Here is a 14,539-nt window from a genome sequence, read left to right on the forward strand (position 1 = left end):
CACAAGTTCACCTGTACCTCCACACACATCATCTATTGCATCCGCTGCACCCGATGTGACCTCCTCTATATTGGTGAGACAGGCCGCTTACTTGCGGAACGCTTCAGAGAACACCTCCGGGCCGCCCGAACCAACCAACCCAATCACCCCGTGGCTCAACACTTTAACTCTCCCTCCCACTCCACCTAGGACATGCAGGTCCTCGGACTCCTCCACCGGCAGAACACAACAACACGACGGCTGGAGGAGGAGTGCCTCATCTTCCGCCTGGGAACCCTCCAACCACAAGGTATGAATTCAGATTTCTCCAGTTTCCTCATTTCCCCTCCCCCCACCTTGTCTCAGTCGGTTCCCTCAACTCAGCACCGCCTTCCTAACCTGCAATCCTCTTCCTGACCTCTCCGCCCCCACCCCACTCCGGCCTATCACCCTCACCTTGACCTCCTTCCACCTATCCCACCTCCATCGCCCCTCCCCCTAGTCCCTCCTCCCTACCTTTTATCTTAGCCTGCTTGGCTCTCTCTCTCTTATTCCTGATGAAGGGCTTATGCTCGAAACGTCGAATTCTCTATTCCTGAGATGCTGCCTGGCCTGCTGTGCTTTGACCAGCAACACATTTGCAGCTGTGATCTCCAGCATCTGCAGACCTCATTTTTTACTCGAAGTCCTGAAAGGCAGTCTGATTCATTTTATGAGCTTGGTTTCTGCCCCTACTTGCAAAGAATCCTTGCAGCAGCATTGCTATGGAAGGTGCCACTGTGTCCTGCAATGCAGCAGTGAAGTGTAGGTGTACTTTAAGTGGATTAGAGATGTGTTACTTGTTGGATGCCAGTATCCATGAATAAAGGTTGTGCGTGGCTGCATCCGTGGAGCATGCCCTAAGATGTTGGTGCCAGCTGTCCAAAATGGAGGTCTGAGGGGAAAGTGGCGAGACTGGAGTGATCTGATACCGGCTCTGATTTTCATGTTGGAAATTCTAAGAACCTAGTTTCTATCTGTTAGAAGGTGAGGTAAGAACCTGCATATTAATGAGGTGAGATTAATTAATAATGAGGATGATAATGAGCAATAATTCCTGTTAATGGTTCTGTCACTGATCATCAGCAGGAATATCATCTTGACGTTCAGGACATAATCGGAAAATGCACCTTGTTGATCCCAACATTAAGAAAGATCTTTTTTGCCTTCTCTTGCGATTCTCCACAATTCCTCATCAGACCCCATGTTTTTCAGGAAGATTCCACCCAAATTCAACTTCTTGATAACTATGCAGCAGATCTCCAAACACTCTCACTGAACCCTCTGACTCCTCCCCCCCCCTTGATATTCCAACACCCTCCTCATCTCCACCTGTCTAGCCTCCACCACCTGACTCCCTGACCACACCCAGCTATCCACATAAATATCTATGCCCTTACTTGCGACACTGTACCACCATCTCACCCACCATATCCTTTATCCATTTCTCTCATCCACCCTACCCTTTACTAATCCTGCTCCTCATTCACCTTGCCTCTCATACCCCTTGTCCAACCTAGCCACTGATTATTGCCCTTCCTACCCATTGTACTCCTTCTCCAATATGCCCCCCTTATCTATTATCTTTATGTTCCTTGTCTCCTTTTCGCTGTCCTTACCCAATCTCCCCCAAATCCACTTACCTTCTCTCTGCAGCTTTGCGAAGAAACCGAGACGTTTAAACTTACAATAATACAGTAGCAAGAGCTATTAAAAGTGGGTGTGGCTTGTCCTCCCTCGCTGATCGAACGCAGCGAAAAGCAGTTATATTTCAGTTTCGTTTTTGGTAAAACCAGGATTGGGCGGAAGACCCTGGAACTCCGCAGTGGCAGTGAAAGTAAGAGTGAAGCGATCACCTAACACTGGCCACATGTTGTGGGATTCGGGGTGTCATTGGCAAGCATTCTTAAAACCTTTCGCTTTGTTTGCAGTGTGATCAAACTCTTGGGTCAATTTGTTTTGTGGAAGTAATCCCAGTTTCTTGTACTCCACATGTTCGTCAACTGAGACATTCGGACTATAAATGCCGTTGTCAATCAGATATTTTTCATAACACAGTTGTCAAGTATATGTTCCTGAAAATTTGCTCCGTCGCAAAAGTGAGATTTTATACAAAAATCTTGTACCCATGAAAAGTTGAGTTGTCTGCCTTCAGGCACACTTATGATGCGTGTATGTTTTGAGTTCATTTGCCCCCTGCTTTTTGGTTTTATCCTAGACGATTATTAATTCAAATTAGTGTTCAAGAAATGAAGCTGCAGAATATCAAAGGAAATATTGACATTTTTATCTGTTTTTAGCAACTGTTGTGCAGACAAATCAACAAAGAATAGTTATCTGTTCTGTTTTCTTTTCCCAGTTGAGGTGTGGGAAAAATGAAAGGACGGAGTAATTCAGTTAACTCAGCTGGTTAGTGTGTATGCTTAATAATCCTGACATTTTGTGAGCCAGGGTATTCACCTCTTGCCCATTATAATGTCATGATATCATTGGAAAGACTGCCAGAGATGGTGATATGCAGAAGTCAACAATTTGGATTACTGAGGACTGCCCAAAGATAGAGAAATGCTGAGGCATGATCTTAGCATGCTTAACATCTTCAATCTATTTGGTAGAATGTTTTACTTTTTTGCAAAACACCACTTTTGAATGTTTTCTAATATTTTTAGATTCCCCCAATGTTGAGCTCCAGTTTTTCTGATCTGATTATGCAAAACTTAAGGTCCAGAACTTAAGGTCTACCAATCAGTTGCTCAACTTCTTAAAATGGGAATCATTAAGAAGTGTTGAGATGTATTTTGTAGAATACATTGAAGCCTCCTTCTCCTCAGAAACATTGACCTCACAGGTTGGATCAGCTATATGCTTGTTGGGATAGTCGGCCTTAACTTAAGTACATTAACTTACCAAAGTTGCTCTTTGTTCTTAAAAAATGTCATATTCCTTAAAGGGATATTTTTATTTGTACGAAAGGTTAAGACTTTAGTTAGAAGAATTCTTCCAATTGGAGTTAACAGGCAGTTCAAAAGTCTCAAAACTGCAACCATATTGATGAAAGGAAGGGGAAGAAATATTTGCATTTGATAAATATTTGATATGCTGTTACCATGGCAAGGACAAATTTGAGATGCATTAACATACTGTGCAGAGGGTCTGTGAGAATGGATAGACACTTGATAGGGCAAAGATGCAATCAGTGTGATGGGTTAAAGTGTGTCTATTTTAATGTAAGAATCAGAAATAAAGGTGATGAACTTAGAGCATGGTTCGGTACTTGGAACTATGATGTTGTGGCCAGTACGGAGACTTTCACATCACTGGAGCAGGAATGTTGTTGGATGTTCCAAGGTTTAGATATTTTTAAAGGAATAGGGAGGGAGGTAAAAGAAGTGAAGGAGTGGTATTGCTAATCAAGGATAGTATCACAGCCGCAGAAAGGGAGGTCATCAAGGAGAGTTTGTCTTCAGAGTCAGTATGGGTGGAAGTCAGAAACAGGAAAGGAGCAGTCAGTTTATTGGGAGTTTTCTACAGACCCCCCCCCCCCCCCCTCCAAATAGCAACAGAGACATGGAGGGACAGATTGGGAGGCAGATTTTGGAAAGGTGCAGGAGTAACAGGTTGTTGTCATGAGTGACTTTAACTTCCCCAATATTCATTTGAACCTCCTTAATTCAAGTAGTTTGCATGGAGCTGTTTTTGTCAGGTGGGACCAAGAAGAGTTCCTGACTCAATATGTTAATATGCTGACCAGAGGGTAGGTCATATTGGATTTGGTGCTTGGCAACGAACCAGGCCAGGTGTCAGACCTCCCCGTGGAAGAGCATTTTGGTGACAGTGATCACAACACCCTGACCTTTACTCTAGCCATGGAAAGGGGTAGAAGCAAGCGGTAAGCAAAAGTATTTAATTGGGGAAGAGGGAATTACTAGGCAGGAACTGGGGGACCTATATTGGGAACAGATATTCTCTGAGAAATGCACGGCAGCATAGTGGAGATTGTTTAGGAAGCAGTTGCTGATTAGTCCTGGACAGGTTTGTCCCACTGAGGCAAGGAATGGATGGTATGTTGAAAGAACCTTGGGTGACAAGGGATGTAGAACATCTAGTCAAGTGGAAAAAGGAAGCTAGCTTAAGGTTGAGGAAGCAAGGACCAGTCAAGGCTCTAGAGGATTACAGTGTAGCCAAGAAGGAACTGAAGAATGGACTTAAGAAAGCTGTAAAGGGGCACAAAAAAGCTTTAGCAGATAGGATTAAGGAAAGCCCTAAAGCATTCTACACTTATGTTAGTAAGAAGATGGCCAGAGTAAGGGTAGGACCGATTAGGGCTCATGGAGGAAACCTGCACCTGGAGTCGCAGGAGGTAGGGGAGGTCCTTAATGAATATTTTGCTTCAGTATTCAGAGTCAAAGAGTCATAGAGATGTACAGCATGGAAACAGACCCATTGGTCCAGCCCATCCATGCTGACCAGATATCCCAACCCAATCTAGTCCCACCTGCCAGCACCTGGCCCATATCCTTCCAAACCCTTCCTATTCATATCCCCATCCAAATGCCTTTTAAATGATGCGATTGTACCAGCCTCCACCACTTCCTCTGGCAGCTCATTCCATACATGTACCACCCTCTTGTGAAAAGGTTGCTCCTTAGGTCTCTTTTATATCTTTCCCCCCTCACCCTAAACCTACGTCGTCTGGTTCTGGACTCCATGATCCCAGGGAAAAGACTTTGTTTATTTATCCTATCCATGCGCCTCATAATTTTGTAAACCTCTATAAGGTCACTCCTCAGCCTCAGACGCTCCAGGGAAAACAGCCAGCCTGTTCAGCCTTTCCATTTGCTCAGATCCTCCAACCTTGGCAACATCCTTGTAAATCTTTTCTGAACCCTTTCAAGTTTCACGGCATCTTTCCGATAGGAAGGAGACCAGAACTGCACACAATATTCCAACAGGGGCCTAACCAATGTCCTGTGCAGCTGCAACATGACCTCCCAACTCTTGTACTCAATACTCTGACCAATAAAGGAAAGCACACTAAATGCCTTCTTCACTATCCTATCTATCTGCGACTCCACTTTCAAGGAGCTATGAATCTGCACTCCAAGGTCTCTTTGATCATTCTACTGAGAGGGATCTTGACATTTCTGAGGACAGCTGTGAAACAGACTGATATGCTTGAACAGATTGATGTTAAGAAGGAGGATGTGCTTAAAACATTGAGAATCGCATGGGCCAGAAGGGAATGTACCCTCGGTCATTTACAGGAAGCGAGGGAAGAGATTGCTGCACCTTTGGCAATGATCTTTGTGTGCTCACTGTCACTGGATTAGTACCAGATGATTAGAGGGTGGCAAATGTTATTCTCCTGTTCAAGAAAGGGAATAAGAACAATTCTGGAAATAGGAGAAGGTGAGGGCTGCAGGTCCTGGAGATCAGAGCCAGGAGTGTGGTGCTGGAAAAGCAGGCCAGGCTGCATTCGAGGATTAGGAGAATCAACGTTTCAGGCATAAGCCCTTCATCCTGATGAGGGAGCTAAGATTTTTCTCATTTCCTGTTATAGCTCTCCTAAGTCCATTCTTCAGTTCCTTCCCAGCTGCCTTGTAACCCTGTAGAGCCCTGTCTGTCCTTGCCTCCTCCAACCTTAAGTAAACTTCCTTCTTCCAGCACCAGACTCATAATCTGGAAATTACAGACCAGTCAATCTCATGTCTATGGTGGGCAAATTTATTGGAGAGCATTCTGAGAGATAGGATTTATGATTACTTGGAAAACCATGGTATGATTAGAGATAGCCACCGTGGTTTTGTGAGGGGCAAGTCATTGCCTTACAAACCTGATTGAAGGTAGAGCAGTGAATGAGGTGTACATGGATTTTAGCAAGGCATTTGATAATTTTCTCCATGGTAGGTTCATTCAGAAAGTTAAGGAGGTATGGGATAGAGGGAAATCTGGCTGTCTAGAGACAGAATGGATGGCCCATAGAAGACTAAGGGTTATGGTAGATGGAGTGTATTCGGTCTGGAGCTCGGTGACCATTGTATTCCACAGGGATTGGTTCTGGGACCTCTGCTCTTCATGTTTTTTATAAATGACTTGGATGAGGAAATGGAAGGGTGGGTTAGTAAGTTTGCTGATGACGTGAAGGTTGGTGAAGCTGTGAATAGTGTGGAGAGCTGTTGTAGGTGGCAACAGAACATTGATAGGATGTGGAACTGGGCTGAGAAAAGGCAGATGGAGTTCAACCTGGAAAAGTGTGAAGTGATTCACTTTGGAAGGTTGAATTTGAATGCACAATACAGGGTTAAAGGCAGGATTATTGGCATTGTAGAGGAACAGAGGGATCTTGGAGTGCATGTCCATAGATCCCTCAGAGTTGCCACCCAAGTTGAAAGAGTTGTTCAGGAGGCCTCTGGTGTGTTGGCTTTCATTAGCTAAGGGATTGAGTTTAAGAGCTGCAAGGTTATGCTGCAGCTCTATAAAACCCTGTTGGACCACACTTTGAATATTATGTTCAGTTCTGCTCACCTCATTATAGGAAGGATGTGGAAACTGTAGAGAGGGTGCAGAGGAGATTTACCAGGATGCTGCCTGGACTGGAGAGCATGTCTTGTGAAGAAAGTTTGAGAGCACTAAGGCTTTTTTCTATGGAGTGCAGAAGGATGAGAAGTGACTTGACAGAGGTGTACAAGATTATGAGAGGCATAGATAGAGTGGATACCCAGAGACTTTTTCCAAGGCTGCCAAAGTTTATCACGTGGAGGCATAATTTTAAGGTGATTGGAAGAAGGGTTAGGGGAGATGTCAAATGTAGGTTTGTTACAGAAAGTGATGGGTGTGTGGTTCGCACTACCAGCAGTGGTAGTAGAGTCATATACATTAGGGACATTTATGCAACTCTTGGATAGACACATAGAAGATCGTACAATGAACAGTATGTGAGTCAGTCTGAAAGGTTGGCATAACATCAAGAGCTGAAAGGCCTATTCTGTGCTGTACTGTTCTACATTGTGTTCTAACACTTGTTAGTCAAGTTTAGAATTGAGATCTACACAGCAGTCCTCATATTTATTACTAACTGCACCTATGTCACAACTATGCGAATGAGGCTGTTTTCCCTGGAGTGTTGGAGGCTGAGGGCTAACCTTACAGAGGTTTGTAAAATCATGAGGAGCATGGATAGGGTAAATAGACAAGGTCTTTTCCCAAGTAGGGGAGTCCAGGACTAGAGGGCATAGGTTTCGGGTGAGAGGGAAACAATTTAAAAGGGACCTAAGGGGCAACTTTTTCTTGCAGAGCGTGATGCATGTATGGAATGATCTGCGAGAGGAAGTAGTGAAAGCTAGTACAACAACAACATTTAAAAGGGCATCTGGTTGGCTAGATGAACTGGAAATGGAACTAGTTTTTGGTTTTGGATATCTGGTCGGCATTGACAAATTAAACCGAAGGGTCTTTTTCCATATTGTACATCTCTATGACTTTATGACTCAATGACTATGCACTGAACCCAGTGCCTGGAGTGCCAATGAATAAACTGTTCATTTCTAGAGTTTTTGAGTTTCTTTTTTTTGTTGTGTAACCTCAAGGCTTGTAAATTGATAATGGTGAACGTTATGGGAGCAGCAGATGTGCTGCTTGTTGCTGAGTGCCTAACTTTTATCCTGCTTTTCTAACCACATTGCAATTATCATGAGCCAGTTAAACCTTCAAATCTGTGGATCACTACGATGTTGAAGGTGATGGAGTTAAACATTGTGCAAACAACTGTGTTCCTGACATTATCATGGAGGGAAAGCACCCCTGAAGAAAAACATTTTAGTACTGATTTTGGGTGCTAATAATTGGTCTCTGACAACCATATCCGTGAGTGAATACTAACAACGCTCAGCTCTTTCTGTGCAGACAGAAACTGAGTTGCAGGTTGATGACTTTATTCAGAATTGGAAGATGTTAGGATGAACAGCTTTATGCAAGTACAGAGGCAGGGTAGGGATGTATGGAATGATCCAGAGGAGAACAATTGTGTGATTAAAATACAAAAGAGTAATAATGGGACAAGTAAAGAAGCAAATGATGGGCAACATGCAGTATAATAAACTGAAGCAAAATAATTGAAATGAGAAACATTTTGTGTATCAAATTTCATTTCAATTTCATATTTCTTCTGGATGTTGTATCCATTAGATGATTTATTTTGGCAAATGTTTACATTAGTATCTTTAAAGTAGATTATTTTCCTCTGTTTGTACAGTGGAAGTTTCGGAATGTGTGGATGTTACAACAAGGTGGTAAACCCTTCAGCTAATTAAACCAAACACCCAGAAAAGCTCACCTCGCCTCGTAATCTGTTAAAGTACAACTGACCGTGTACTGCATCAAATTCCAAGTTTTAACAAAAAATAGCAATTTATTCTTTAACTCTAAAATGAACATTAAACAACTTTTTACAACTCTAAGCCTCCTTTCTCTTAAAGATTTGTTATCTACCTCCCACTCTATAATAACATACTGATCCAATAAAGCCCATATTAAATTTAGAGCAACTTAATTTTCAACACCAGACAGTGGCTGCCATCTCCGGTGTTGATCTTCCTCTGTTTGTAGATTTCTCTGGGTCATCTTGGATCTTCTGCATATGAGGAAAAGGAACTTTGACAGAGAGTGTGGTGAATAGCAGTCTTTCAGTGGCAATTGATGCTCTCCTGACTAACTGACCAAAATGCCTGCTTTTCTTAATACCCTGAACATTGTCTCATTGGTTTGATATTGTCAAAGCAGTAAACTTCAAATTTGATTGGGTTTTAGTACCTTGATGCATAATTTAAACTGGTTAAATCCAAACTGTTCTGAAAACAACTGAGGTGTCTAGGTTACAGCCAAACGTTACATCTTTCAATTTTCCAGCACACTCTTTAATTGCTAGTCACTCACATGACAAGTGCTTGCCAGCTGTCAGCTTTCACGCTCTCTTAAAAGTTCAGTACACACCTTCAACTTCATAACAGTGGAGTGGCTCACTCATTTGTGATAAGCCTCTCAAAATGTATTTTTAGGCAGTTATGTCCCAACTTTAGTTCTGAAAAAGTGGAATCCCAAATGGCAGTATATTTTATTAAATTAATACAATGAGCATCGGCAGTTGTTGTTTGCTTTGATTCTATTGCAGTAAAGTCTAGTGTGTAATAGAAAGTAGAGATGGATCTTCAGCACACGAGCAAATTTAAGTGTAACAATTAAATTCCTTTCGGAAATATGCTTACGAAAAATGCTCATTGCAGTTGCAGTTGGTCTATGTCAATGTAAGCTGACAGAGATGATAAATTAGAATTTACTGACATGATTCAATTACACACAAAACTAAAAATAGATATTAGTTTATCTATTTAATTTAATATAAATATATTTGGGGACATTTAGCATCATGGAAACAATTACACCAAAGCACTTGAAGCATAATTAACCAGCTTGTACAATGTATATGTTTTTGAATCAAATGAATATTTGGTTATGGAAAATAATTTGTTCAGACATCCTTAATAATTCAGTGATGCAGACCAAATAAAATTGAATAAAAGCTGAAACATACTGCCACATATATTATAATAATATTTATTTTATTGCTTCTTTTTACTCTTCCATTTATGACATGTCATGCTCATTTGTGAAGCATGCATCTCCACTATCTATCCAGACAAGTTGAAGAACTTTGAATCCAATCAACTAGTAAAAACTCTTCACCTCCAGTGGATTATTAGATTTCAGCAGGAGGCACAAGTAACAGATAACAACAGTTCAGTAAAATAAGCATAAAATAATGACCCCAGAGTTACATTTTACCTAACCTTTTGTTTTGAATTTGAAATGAATTTTGTAGGCAGGGAACATAAGTCAGTGAAGCAATTTCTAAGATGCTGGATTGTCACCTCTGGGACCAGGAAATTTATATGCCTCTTTTTTTTCTTTGTTGTATCACAAAGTGTTTCAGGTAATCTTGGTTTATTTTTTGAATATCACTGGCCCACCAAATTGAATTGCATCTAATTTAGCACAGATCACATTCAGAGAAAAGCATACAAAGAAACTAAAAGTGCCATACTAATACAAGGGATATACTCTTCTGTGCTGTATTGTGTGGAGGAGAAGGGAATACTGTACCACTTCTGTAGCTAATCATGCTGAAATGGAAGTGTTGGAGTACTAAACAACAGCATTATTCACTTTGAGCTTAATATGCTCCATTTCAGTTTTGACATTTGTGCAAATAAAGACCTTTCCTAACTTTGGCTAGATGTTAGTTGTGTATAGTGGTATGCTCAATATATTAGGTTTCAAAAGTGGAAGGAATAGAAAAATGGCAAATACAGGTGGAATCATGAGTGAGCTTGTAATGAAGTAATATAAGGATTATTGCACCATGTCCCTGGTCTTGTTGTTTGAAATCCAGACAACAAAATTATGACTTGGTGACATTAACAAAATCATTGATTGTTGCAAAATGACTTGAAGTAAGTAAATGTTTAGCACTTTGAACATTTGACTTGCATTAATGAGAATGTAGCATGCTGTTTTGATGTGATAATTATATCTGTTTATGACAGTTGACTATTTTACCTGATTTGCAGTTTTTAACCTTATACCTGAGAATTCTTTACATGTGTAACCAGGGCTAAAAGTTGTATGCTTATGCAGATATTCTTGTGTTTGATTGCAAATTCTCTGTGGAATACATTTGTACTATATCTTTATGTTTCTGATTAAAACCAGCACTATTGTAACAGGTACTTGTGACATCATGACTTGAGCTATACTTATTCTTCAGCCAAAATAAAGTGAAGAATTCTAAAGCTCCAAAGTTTTTCACTGGTTGTAGGTTAAGTACAATAATTCTATCAAAGTGCACTTTACTTTTTTCCCTTTTGACAAATTAATATCTCTTCACTATGGATGTCATTGGAAAACGTTTTGTGCTCTTATTGTCAAGTGCAAAGTATTATCTGGCACTTGAAATTGCTGGAAAACAACATTATGTTTTGAGTTGTCAATAAAAATGTATAATGTGCAAGCTCATAAATATACATAAAAGCATTAGATGTTATATTTGTATCCAAGAATTTATATTATTCAGTAAATGCATGTGCCAATAATTGCTTTGGAAGAAGCAAAATATCTGCCAGGGAAGCAAATCTAAATTACTGCACCAGGACCAAGAGGAAAGAACATAATTCAAATAATCTCGACAGAAAAGTTATAGAATAAGAGTGACACAGCACAAAATGGGCGGCACGATGGCTCAGTGGTTAGCACTGCTGTCTCACAGCACCAGGGACCTGGGTTCGATTACCACCTCGGGTGACTGTCTGTCTGTGTGGAGTTTGCACATTCTCCTTGTGTCTGCGTGGGTTTCCTTCGGCTCTGGTTTCCTCCCACAATCCAAAGATGTGCAGGTCAGGTGAATTGGCCATGCAAAATTGCCCATAGTTTTAGGTGCATTAGTCAAGGGTAAATGTAGGGTTGGGGATTGGGGCTGGGTGAGTTGCTCTTCGGAGGGTTGGTGTGGACCTGTTGGACCAAAGGGCCTGTTTCCATACTGTAGGGAATCTAATCTTAAAAATAATGACCATATTTTCGATTGAATTTAGTCTGGCTCTTTGAAAGAGCTAACATTAGTCCCCACAACCTGATTCCGTTGTCATAAGTGTATAAATTTTCCCTTTCAATCATGTGTCCAGTATCTTTTTTCAAGTTACTAGTGAACCTGATTCCAACACCTTTTTCAGGCTATGCATTCCAGATCACAAGAACCTGGTCCATAAAAAAGCATTTGCTCTTGTCACTTTTAATGGGCATTCAGACTGATGTAGATTGTTCAAGAGAGAGTTGGCATAGTCTCAATGAGCTGAATGTCCTTTTGTGCCATAATGGCTTTTAAGACTTTAGTTATTTTGCCTGTTCGACTTTAACATGTTACTGGCAATTTCTCCTAATTTATTTGTTTAAAATTATTCATGAGTTGAACACTTTCAACAAATGTCTTCCTGATGTTCTGTGTTCTAATCTAATTGGAACTACTCCAATTTCTCCAATCTGCCCACATAACTGAAATCCCTCATCCCTATTTTAGCATATCTTTAAATCAACATGTTGAGAGATTAGATTAGATTATTAGATTATTTACAGTGTGGAAACAGGCCCTTCGGCCCAACAAGTCCACACCGACCCGCCGAAGCGCAACCCACCCAGACCCATTCCCCTGCATTTACCCCTTTACCTAATACTACGGGCAATTTAGCATGGCCAATTCACCTGACCCGCACATCTTTGGACTGTGGGAGGAAACCGGAGCACCCGGAGGAAACCCACGCAGACACGGGGAGAACGTGCAAACTCCACACAGAGAGATGTTCTTACACACCTCTGAAGCAGGTGGAACTTGAACCCGGGTTTCCAATTACTATTCTAGTAAATCAAGTTTGCACCTGCTCCAAACCCTTTGTGAGGTGTGATGCCCACAATGAGTTACAATAATCCCAGCTAGTGCTGATCCAGTGATATTTAAAGATTCAGTCCATAGTCTCCTTCATTTTGTACTCTCTTCTTATCACCAAAAATCTTGCTTGAGAGCATTTTAACAGCTTTCTCAACTTGTCCTGTCACCTTCAAACACTTGCATGTACCTCTGGGTCTCACTGTTGAAACACCATCTTTAACATTGTATAATTTATGTTATATCATCTCTCTTAATTGTTCCTACAACAATTGCAAATTAGCACTTCTTTGCATTAATTTTGATTTATGTGTCACCTATTTCAACATCTGTTTATGTTCATTTATCCTCCTTAGTATCCTCGTTGCTTACTTAATTCCTTTGTCATCTGCAGACCTTTTAAATTATGAATTCCTAATCAAAGTGAAGGGTATTATTCTTTACCTAAAAGAAAATTTATCCTAATACTGATCCCTCTCAAACACTCCTGTGCAATTGTTTTCATTTTGCTTGAAACTCTATTATGTGCGATTTGTTATCCTCTTGAAAGTATATAGGCATCAACCACACTACTCTCAATGGCAGAGCTGAAAATGTGTTGCTGGAAAAGTGCAGCAGGTCAGGCAGCATCCAAGGAACAGGACATTCGACGTTTCGGGCATAAGCCCTCCCTTCCTGATGAAGGGCTTATGCCCGAAATGTCGGATTTCCTGTTCCTTGGATGCTGCCTGACCTGCTGCGCTTTTCCAGCAACACATTTTCAGCTCTGATCTCCAGCATCTGCAGACCTCACTTTCTACTCTCAATGGCACTCTGTTATTTAATCCAGGTTAACTAGCATGGACTCGATAGGCTTAATGGTCTCCCTTATACTGTAAGCATTTTATGATTCGGTAGTAAGTGACAGGCAATAGCTATATCCAACAAGAAGCCCAAAGCATGAACTTAAAAAATCTTGGGATTGCTAACTTGATCAGAAACATAATTGGATCAGTCTGATCAAGAATGATATTGAAATCAGAGCAAGGTAGATTTTGTTTTTATTTGTGGCTAACCTAAACTTTCAATCTCTCAGCAATCTTCATGGCTCATGTCATTTGGATGATACGGCACTGACTTGAATAGGTGAAAATGTAACAACATTCAATTATCTGCATCACCTGTGGCAGTGAGGTCTGGTCTTACAGCTATTTGACTGAATTACCAATATATTATGCAGTTTGTCCAGGTTGCACAGTCTAGATCACAGGGGATTCCGGGAGAACTTGCCAATTGGATATAAAATTGGCTTGATGTTAGGAGGCAGATTGTGGTGGTGGAGGGTTGTTTTTCGGACTGGAGACCTGTGACCATCAGTGTTCCACAGGGATCAGTGCTGGATCCACTTTTGTTGATTACTTTAATCAATGATTTGGCTGAGGATTTAGGAGGCATAGTTAGTAAGTTTATGGATCATAGCAAATTGGTGGTATAGCGAACAGTGAAGAGGGTTTTCTAAGGTTACAAAGAGATCTTGATCAATTGGGCCAGCGTACTGTGGAATGGCAGATGGAGTTTAATTTGGATAAATGTGAGATATTGCATTTTGGAAAAACAACCAAGAGTAGGACTCACACAATTAAAGGTAGGTTAATGTTATTGAACAGGGAGACTCCGGGTTCCAGCAACATTAATTCTTTTAAAGTTGCATCACAGGTAGACAAGGGTGGTTCAGAAGGCATATAGCATGCTTGCCTTCATTGCTCAGACCATTGAATAAAGGAGTAGGGATGTCATGTTGAGATTGTACACAATGTTGGCAAGATGGGTTTTGTCATATTGTATACAGATCTGGTCGCTCTCCTATAGAAAGGATATTATTAAATTGGAGAGGGGTCAGTAAAGAATATTACTGGGATATCCCAGAACATTACTGAGACTGTAAAGTTTGAATTATATGTACAGCTGGGACCTTTTTCACTGGAGTGTAGGAGATTGAGAATTGACCTTGTTTAGGTTTATAAAATCATGATAAGGTGAGTCGCAAAGGTATTTTCC

The 14,539-nt window shown here is 40.9% G+C and overlaps 1 protein-coding gene and 1 long non-coding RNA gene across 4 annotated transcripts in view; one reads left to right on the forward strand and one right to left on the reverse strand.

Moving 5' to 3' along the window:
* The window catches only part of LOC132815741 (uncharacterized), a 32,607-nt gene extending 30,870 nt beyond the window's left edge, over positions 1-1,737 (reverse strand). Inside the window, exon 1 of the long non-coding RNA XR_009644701.1 lies at positions 1,662-1,737. This is a non-coding gene — a long non-coding RNA (uncharacterized LOC132815741). The remainder of the gene's footprint in view (positions 1-1,661) is intronic.
* tpk1 (thiamin pyrophosphokinase 1) overlaps positions 1-14,539 on the forward strand; it is a 374,891-nt gene that overhangs the window by 38,410 nt on the left and 321,942 nt on the right. The window contains exon 1 of one of the 3 annotated variants that reach the window (XM_060824855.1): positions 1,811-1,855. The exons of the other annotated variants lie outside the window; for them this stretch is intronic. The gene's annotated coding sequence lies outside the window, so the exon portion shown is untranslated. Of the gene's footprint in view, positions 1-1,810; positions 1,856-14,539 lie in introns of those variants that run through there. 3 annotated transcript variants of the gene reach the window in all.

Source organism: Hemiscyllium ocellatum, chromosome 5 (assembly GCF_020745735.1).
Source record: "Hemiscyllium ocellatum isolate sHemOce1 chromosome 5, sHemOce1.pat.X.cur, whole genome shotgun sequence".
Classification (NCBI taxonomy): Eukaryota; Metazoa; Chordata; class Chondrichthyes; order Orectolobiformes; family Hemiscylliidae; genus Hemiscyllium; species Hemiscyllium ocellatum.